At 41.7% G+C, this 8906-nt stretch overlaps 1 pseudogene; it reads right to left on the bottom strand.

Annotated features, from left to right (window-relative positions):
- LOC107678136 (uncharacterized) overlaps positions 1 to 2061 on the bottom strand; it is a 3082-nt pseudogene extending 1021 nt beyond the window's left edge.
- Between the last annotated feature and the right edge of the window lie 6845 nt (positions 2062 to 8906).

Here is an 8906-nt window from a genome sequence, read left to right as displayed (position 1 = left end):
GGACGAGGGTGTGTTCCACTCTTTGTGTGGCGGCTTGGCATGGTCTTGATGTTGGGCGCCCTCTAGAGCCAGACCTTGACTTTGAGTGTTGAAGTCAAGAACTGCTGGGGTTTTGGCACCCTTTTCTGAGGCCATCTTTTGTTTGCCGTAGGCTTTCTGCACCAAGTCTCGCAACTGCTGAGCATTCATTGTTCGTGGACATGCGAGAACGCCAAGATGGTGGCTTACTCCAGCATGGAGGTTTCTTAGGAAGAGAGTTTTGAAGTTCAGGTCGTCCTCCATGTCAGGTTCTTTGCGAGTTCCGAAGTATGACGGTCCATCCCAGCGGTCATACCTCTATTTAGGTCAGGTACCGGCATGGGAGTCCCGTTCTTTGTTGGACGAGGGTGCGTTCCACCCTCTGGGTGGCGGCTTGGCGCTGTCTTGGCATTGGGCACCCTCTAGAGCCAGCCGTTGACTTTGAGTGTTGAAGTCAAGAACTGCTGGGGTTTTGGCACCCTTTTCTGAGGCCATCTTTTGTTTGCCGTAGGCTTTATGTGCCAAGTCTCGCAACTGCTGAGCATTCATTGTTCGTGGACATGCGAGAACGCCAAGATGGTGGCTTAATCCAGGATGGAGGTTTCTCAGCAAGAGAGTTTTAAAGTTCAGATCATCTTCCATGTCCGGTTCGTTGCGAGTTCCGAAGTATGCTCGTCTGAGTCAGCTGTAGTAGGCTTGAGGAGGTTCATGACGTCCTTTTCTCGTCTCCAGGGCAGCCACTAGTCCTTGTTCGGACTCAGGGTCAGGCTTCTCGGAGCAGTTGGTAATCAGTCTTGTGTGAGCAGGCTGCCGTTCCAGGAAGTTGCGCACTTCAGGGCTGGAGGTTGTTCGGAGCAAATAAAGTCTATCTTTGTCCGTGACGCTAGATCTCATTTCCTGATGGGAATCAATATCTTGGAGATAAGCTTGGACATCCTGGCTGCCTGGCACACTTGGGGTGAATTTGCCAATGTTCCTGGCGAGCTTGTCGAGGTCTTTTAAGTCCAAGCCGTGCGATGATCTGCGGCTGGCTGCAGCAGGTTCTTTTAGCTTTGTCGTGAGGTAAAGTTCCTCAGAGTTGGTGAATGTTTCAGCACTGCCCCCTCCCCCTCAATATCTTGGAGATAAGCTTGGACATCCTGGCTGCCTGGCACACTTGGGGTGAATTTGCCAATGTTCCTGGCGAGCTTGTCGAGGTCTTTTAAGTCCAAGCCGTGCGATGATCTGCGGCTGGCTGCAGCAGGTTCTTTTAGCTTTGTCGTGAGGTAACGTTCTTCAGAGGGAGCCGGTGAATGTTTCAGCACTGCCCCCTCCCCCTTTTGCTCATGCGTCAGTCCAGGAATAGGTGACCCGATCCTGCTCGGCAGGGGGGAGGTCGGTGCCCGTCGTGTCCTCGACGGCTCACGGTGCAATTCGTAGGCGTGTTTGAGTTCCTCTCTGAAACTATCGGATTCCTCTTTAATGTAGTCGAGCTGTTGTGTTAGGTGGCTGATCTCGTTTCTTGACTCATCCAGGTGAGTTTCAAGGGCTTTGATTCTGCTGTTCTTGTCTCTGAAGTCATCCTTTGCCTTTTCCAGTAGCTATTCTGCATACTGTAACTTGTTAGATCAGCGTAGTCTGCCTTGACTTGTTCCATTTCTTGGGTAGTAGCTGCTAGGGTCTCTTTTAGCCTTTTGATCTCTTCCTCGGTGCCTTGTTCCACCTTCATCAGGCCCTTCCCGTCGTTCCTGAGCTTCCAGTTCTAGCTGCTCAATGCGTCGTTGTGCGCGTCAGCTCCTGCTGGAGGTGTGCAGCGTGCCTGTCGCTTAGCTTGAGGGTGGCGATGAGCGTGTGACTTAAGGAGCCCCTGATCTTGGCTAATTCTTTGTGACTGTAGCTTTGACTTGGGTCTTGTCCCATAAGGCTTGTTATGTTGTCATCCAGCTGGTCCTGTGCCTGATGTTTTAGTGTTTCAGCAGCCTTAGGTAGGAGGCTGTCTGTTGCAACACTTAGCCATGTCTCGAGGTCCTCCCAGTGGCCAACAGAGTCTGTTGTGCGAGACATGTTTTGACGCAGTGAGGAAGATCTAGAACCGTGACTGACACAGACCTTGAAGAGGACAAAAAAACAAAACAAAACAAATAAGCAAAACAGGGGTGTAAATGTGCAATGTAAAGTGTGCACTGTAAAATCTAATTAGTTGGGCGTACTTAAAAAAAAGCATGCAAACCGATTGCCTTGAAAAAACGAAGTAAAGTGAAATAGGAATAGTATGTTGTACTGACAAATGCTTAGTTAGTATAGTTTACTTACATGAGAGTTCTAGTAACTAAAAAAGAACTGTAGGGGGTACTTGATCCTTTCATTTAGGTTTACTCATGACTTAGTATAGCTACTCACTGACTCCCAGAGTGCATTGCGGCATGAATAAATTATGCAGTTGCTTTGTTTTACAGATGTTGATTTTATTTGCCAATTTCATTTGCTGTCTTGTGTCAGTAGTAGCACAACAAAAAGAGCAAATAAAATGGTTATTGTTACAATTAATGAAAATAAATGAAATTGAATTATTACCACTGTTGTGATTCACGTGCTGAATGTTTAAGACTGTGTGTGACTTCAGCATATTACCACACACGATTTAATGATTATATAAACCCAATTAAAAGCATCTCAAGGTATTTACGAAAAATAAATTTCCTAAAAGAAATCTATTTATTACTTTTCTTCCTTTGAAATCAAAGTTCTGACTTCAGGATGCATTGCTGCATTAACAGAAAGAAAATTATAGTAACATATGCAAAGTTTCAAGTGCCCAACCAAAGGGAACGCTAATCACTATAATGGTGAGTTAAAAAAAAAAAAAACACATTTTAGGAAAATCAACATCAATTTATGAAATTAGCTGATGTGATGTTCTCTCAAATATTTCAGTTGTTTTGAAAATTCAACATTCAAGATGACTTTGGGAAAGGAAGTGAATGCAACTAGTGAAAGATAACTGCAGACATGGAGGAAATGGCTGAAAAGTTTATTAAGACTACCTAGTAAGTATAACAACTAAGTAAAGATAACTAATTAAATCTAAGCAAGGTAAACTATTGGATTTTACAGTGTGTGCTGATGTTGAGTGTGTAATGAGCAGGTGAGTGTGGTTCTCTGCGACTGTGATCCTCTGGTGGGCGTGCTTCTAATTTGTAGTCTCTGTGGAGAAAATTGAGCACACACACAGGTAGCACAGCTAGAGAACAGAGAAAGAAAAGAAGAACACCAACAGCACAAATAACAAGGTAATAGCTGGATGCTTCTGGACAGAGGATTGTAAATGGGGATTTTTTTTTGTAATAAAACTGTGATTGCTATTAAAATTTCCTCTGGGGTGAAGGAAAACAACAGCAATGACAGTATTGGTCTCTCAATGGCAAGATTGACACCATAAACTAATTAGAGTTTTCTTCGGGTGCGTTTAAAATTTTGCTGACGCCTACCTTCTCGTTGACCTGTTTTAGACTTGGCTGGGACTTGGTTTCACAAGAGAGTGGAAGGTAAATGTAAGACAATTTTGAGCCTACGTTCTCAAGTTTCACAAATACCTGTTTAATTGCTAAAGTTCTCTGCTTTATGATTTCTCCACAGGCAAAATCCCAGCAAATCGCAGTAGTCAAATTAGAAGAAAGCAGCAGAGAGACAGAGAAGAAGGAGAGTGAGGATTGGTTCCCAATGTTAGAATGAATAACAAGGTTGACAGCGTGGTGGCGCTGTTGAGTCGATACACTTAGGGGTTTGGTTTTGCTGTTTTAGGAGGATAAAACAAGCTGACCTAAGTTTTGAGGAAACCCAAACTTTCTTTTGGGGTTTTGCTAATTGGAAAGTTAATGTTTTATACCCTAGGCTTGGTGAGAATTAAATTGGTCCAGCGGAGCCCAGCAGCAAGGCCCACCGTCTGAGCGAACTCCTGTAAGGTTACCAAATTCTCTATCTATGTCTTCTTGCAGTGAGCCTCTCAAACAGCTATAGCTTTTGGCACAACCGGGCAGCCCTCGGGTGAGGCACGTCAACGACTGCTGGCCTGAAAAGGGGCGGGGCTATATCCTGGGTGCTATCCGTCAGTGCGGACCCGAAGTCCGACGTACCTCGTCAATAGCTGGCCAGGGTGGTATATCCGCACCTTCGCCCAGTTAGCCTTTGTTGACTCCTCCTCCGATGCCTGATTGCTGATGCCTCACTTTGCAATACTAGGATGGAGGTATTCGGTTTTCCCCCAGCCCGCACCAGGTTACATCGGAACAGGTGAGTCTGCTTGCTGTGACCCACAGTGGAGACAATGTCACTTCACCAACCAAGCACTAGGGGGAGGGCTACCTACTAACAGGCTTAAGCAGAGGGAAAAACCTATACAATTTTAGCTGAGTTAATTAAATAACCGAAGGAGAGAAAATAAGGCCTAACAGGTAGAAACAAAACTTAATTGATAATTGAAATAGAATTTCAAATAAAAAATGATAGTTAATGATTAAAATTTTATGTCATCATTAAAATTGATGAGAGCAATTATAATTGAGTTATAATTCAATAAGTATCATTGAAGAAGGGAAGCCCAAACCCTAATTAACCAATTAACTAATTAAAATGTCAGGGCAATAATGATAGTTAATTATCAAAACCCAATGATGTTTGTCATTCAAATTATAAGAGTAATTAACATTAAATTAATCAGTATCTCGAAGCAGGGTAACCCAAACCCTAATGAGCTACAGATGAAATTAAAATTTCAGAGCATTATTGACAGTTAAGGATTAAAATCTTAATGATGTCTGTCATTAAAATTATCAGAGCAATTAGAATTGAATTGATCAGCAAATATTGTTGCAATATGGAAACAGCAACTGTAATTAATTATTAAATTAAATTAAAATTTCAAATCTGTAATTATGAAATTAAATTAAAACCTTTCAAATCCCTAAGGATAGCAAGTTCCTAACATCTTACTGATGACATTAAAATCATAAGAGCAATTTATAATTGAATTAATCAGAGAGTATCCTTAAAGAACTGGGGCGAAAACCATGATTAATTGCTAATAAAATCCAATAGCTGTGGCAGTTTAAATTGATACCAGCTAAAAGGGGAAAGACCAACATTAAACAAATGTTATTAAAACCACCTGTGAGATTGCTAGCCGCTTCTGATGATTAGTTACAATGTACAGCAAGGTTTATTGCAGATTGCATCTGTCAATGTTCTTTTCGATGGGAGGAGAGGAGAAAATAGATAAGATGGATAAGTGTAAAAGAGAGAGAGATGAGGTGAAAGAACCCACTAGTGTGAGAGTTCAGATAAAAGTTCAGATATAAAAGCTTAGATCACTTCAACATTTCAAAACACTGCATTCAAGACCACAAGATGCTACCGAATGCTAACCGCTAGCCTTCAATGCTAATAGCTCTGCATAGGCTTCAATGCAAACTCATTAGCTTCAGTTAGCTTAGCTCATGCTAGGCTATTTGTTTACAACAGCTCAAAAATGGCGCCAGCGGACTGCGCTTGCGCACTTGAAGGTTATCACGGAAAAAGTATCTGAGAACTTCCTGGGTTACGGCTGTTGCTATGGTGACATACACAGCATAAGCGAGCATGTGAGCTTAAACACAGTTACGGGTAGTCAGTGAAACGTCAGCGCATTTCACTCTGAACCACCAAAAGCACTATTTAAATTCTTATCTTTTCTTATAGCGCTGACCAAACACAACTCACTCGTTTAGAGCGAGGTAAATTAATCTACAGATTAATTATTAATACAACAGCGTTATTGAGGCCTCGACGGACCTAAGCACTTTGTCAGTCTATTTGACAGACAAAAACACACGTGGATTTTTACTTACACTTGATCAAGATTCAATTCTCCCATAAACAACGTTAGGACACTCTCTTTGAGCACCGCGCCTCAAGTTCACTAGTTTTAGTGAATTAAATGGCCACAAGCATTAGTTAGCTACTCTAAGCTCGGTACCCGGGGATATTTAATAGCATAGATGAATTTGGAAGTGGAACACGCACCAACAAATCAAGTTATGAGGCCTTATAAAAGAAGAAAGTGAGGAATCCGCTCACTTCTCTCTTCGTGCGCCTTTTAAAGTGACTTAATCTGTTTTAGCAGACAACATTTAAATGTTAATTATTTACTGCAGTTCACTTCTTTAAACAACTCGCGTTGCACTTCATTCATCCAAAACGCTCTGCCATGCCATAATAACAGGTACAATAACACACACAACTCTGTTCCTCTATCTCTGATCTATTTCTTCCGGTTAAAAATAGAACAAATACACAAAATGACTTGGTGTTATGAATTTTTAAGTCAAATTTGCCCGCTGTTTTTCTCCACCATAATATGTAATAACTTTAAGGATTTAGCTTTTATTTCAGCTTTTAGGGAATCGATTCTTAAAGATTCGATGTTGATTTCTTCAAGTTGATCTGATTCTAAATTTAGAGCTTATACTTTATCAACGGTTCATCCAGCAGGCATTAAAATCAGTATATCTTAACAATTCTGTTCATATTACTCCGTGGCCAACGACAACACAAACAAAATGGTAATCTTATTAATTTTGAGCAAGGTAACAAAGGATCTGGGCAAAGTTTGACTTTAAAATACAAAACACAAGACAATACTTCTTTATAAATGAAACAAAAGTTTATTCGCTATTCTATGGCACATTAAACTAAGCTAAAACACACACACACACACACACACATACACACACACACACAAAAGGTTCAAGAAATGATTTGTTGCATTTGCATTAAGTTCCCAAAGTTCTAATACTCGTTTTCTACGAGTTCTTTAAATTCAACCTGAGAAAACTCATAAAAGCAGAGACTTGACTTATCTTTACTGCTTAAAATCAATTCAGCGCCAGTTCAGCAAGAAATGGTGATTTGTTTGTTACTTGCGTTCAAGTTGACAGCTGACAACAGGCGTCCTGGATGGCTACTTGAGGGAATCCCGGGGCTGCGGAGTGGCTGCTGACGCGGTCGATGTCTGACGTATTTCTGGGGATGCCCTCCGGCGATTGGTTGGTTTCCTTGTGACGTGACGACACGCTGGAAGTTCTTCTCAGAATCTGTTTGCGAAGACTAAGTTTTGAAGATCTCTGCAGTCACGAAGTTTAACGAAGTTTTGGAGTTCTGGAGGATCACTAGCCTGATGTTGATAGCTGTGAGCGCTTTGTAGCACAATCAATAAGGTGGAAGAGCCAAAGATCCAGAGAGCGCAAGCAAGCGAGCTAGCCACGAAGGCTTTTTGTGTCCAGTTTTAAGCAGGCTGATTTTGGTCCATCCCATGGCGCGGTCTTACAATCAGAGGTTGTTGCAGGGCCTTAACCACGCCCCATACTGTTCCTTTATCATGCATGAATCACATGCTCCCCATGGGGAGTATTTCTGCAAGTTTGAATAACTTCTTATAAAAGTATTATCACCAGAGAATGATGCCGAACATCATTTTTTTAATTCACACCAATGTTCTGCAAATAAAACAAGCGTTCACCCGATACTAAACACTGGTTATCTGCTAAAAGGAAAAGTTAATGCGGGTCAGTTGGGTTTCAGAAGGGCAGGAAGCAGGTGGTCAAGAGTCATGGAATAGTCACGTATAGATCCAGTGTTTGCAGTCCTGAGGGCGTCAGCTAATTTACTCGTCCTTTTTCTGTTGGATATAACAGTTCCATACATTTTGCCCACAAGGTGCTTCTCCACGGCCCATGTTGTAAGAAAAGATCTATTGTCATTCTCCTGACTGAGTTAGTTATTATCCCTCTTCTAAGTAGATAACGACGAGGCGCTGACAGGAACTGACTCAGAATATTGAGTCATGTGATAGTGATGATTAGTTTAGACCTCGTGATGAGTTGATTCAATGGCATATCTGTTTCTGTTCGATAGAAATCCTACAAGAAGATCTTCCTCCTACAGACACATACTGCTATAGGAAATGACTTCTTACATTAATTCATAGACAAATTTTTCTATGACTTTCCTGTCATGCATATCCCCAGGTATTTGTGTATGATTACTACCTCCTTGTATATGGTCTTGTGTATTGTATACTGTTTTAATGCATGCTTATGACAGATCACTAGTTAATGTAAACTCACGTATACCATGTTTGGCATCTATGAATTCGTCTTCGCATGATCTACTTCAGAGTGTATATAATATGTGGATACCTATGCAACATATTAGTGTTCTAAGAATTTTTAATAGTTTGCATATCAACATCCAATCCAGTTCCATATGCAAATTGCCATACTCTCAGACAAAGGGTCTTAAAACTCCCCAGTATATTCCAACCTCCCGCTTGGAAATTCAGCCTTTCTAATTGGACAAGCCCATTCTGAGAGGCGGGACTCGTCTCAGACTTTAAAGGGCTCACGCACAGTTCCGACCAGGTTCTTCTGCTAAATTTTCTGATTGCTGCCCATGTGGAGAGCCTGAGCCGGTGCGGGCGTGCCCGGTGGGCTCCAACATATAGCCTTTCAGTCTGCGGGTCCTCTTAGTTTCTGAGAAGATGAAGATGTGAGCTAGAACTATTCCTTAAAAACCACACTAAGCTTGTGCCATGCTCCGGCCTAGTCTTTCCATTCATCAAGATCCTCTGACTCAAAATGGTTCTTTCTCATCACCTAACTTCAGCCAACCAACTGGAGCCCCAAAGTGCATCAGGACTCTCATTCAAACAGGCGAGACGTGCAAGTATCAAACTTAGTTTTATTAATTGATAAATTAAGTATCATTTTCACCTTTTTACAAAGGTGTGTTTGAACTAAGAAACTGATGTTTCCTTCAGGCTGTAGATCTGCTGAATATCAAATTGTACCATAGCTTCATGTCTTTATTTCTCTTCC

Source organism: Sinocyclocheilus anshuiensis, unplaced genomic scaffold, assembly GCF_001515605.1.
Source record: "Sinocyclocheilus anshuiensis isolate Anshui unplaced genomic scaffold, SAMN03320099.WGS_v1.1 scaffold1684, whole genome shotgun sequence".
Taxonomy (NCBI): Eukaryota; Metazoa; Chordata; class Actinopteri; order Cypriniformes; family Cyprinidae; genus Sinocyclocheilus; species Sinocyclocheilus anshuiensis.
This window is presented reverse-complemented; position numbering and strand designations above follow the sequence as displayed.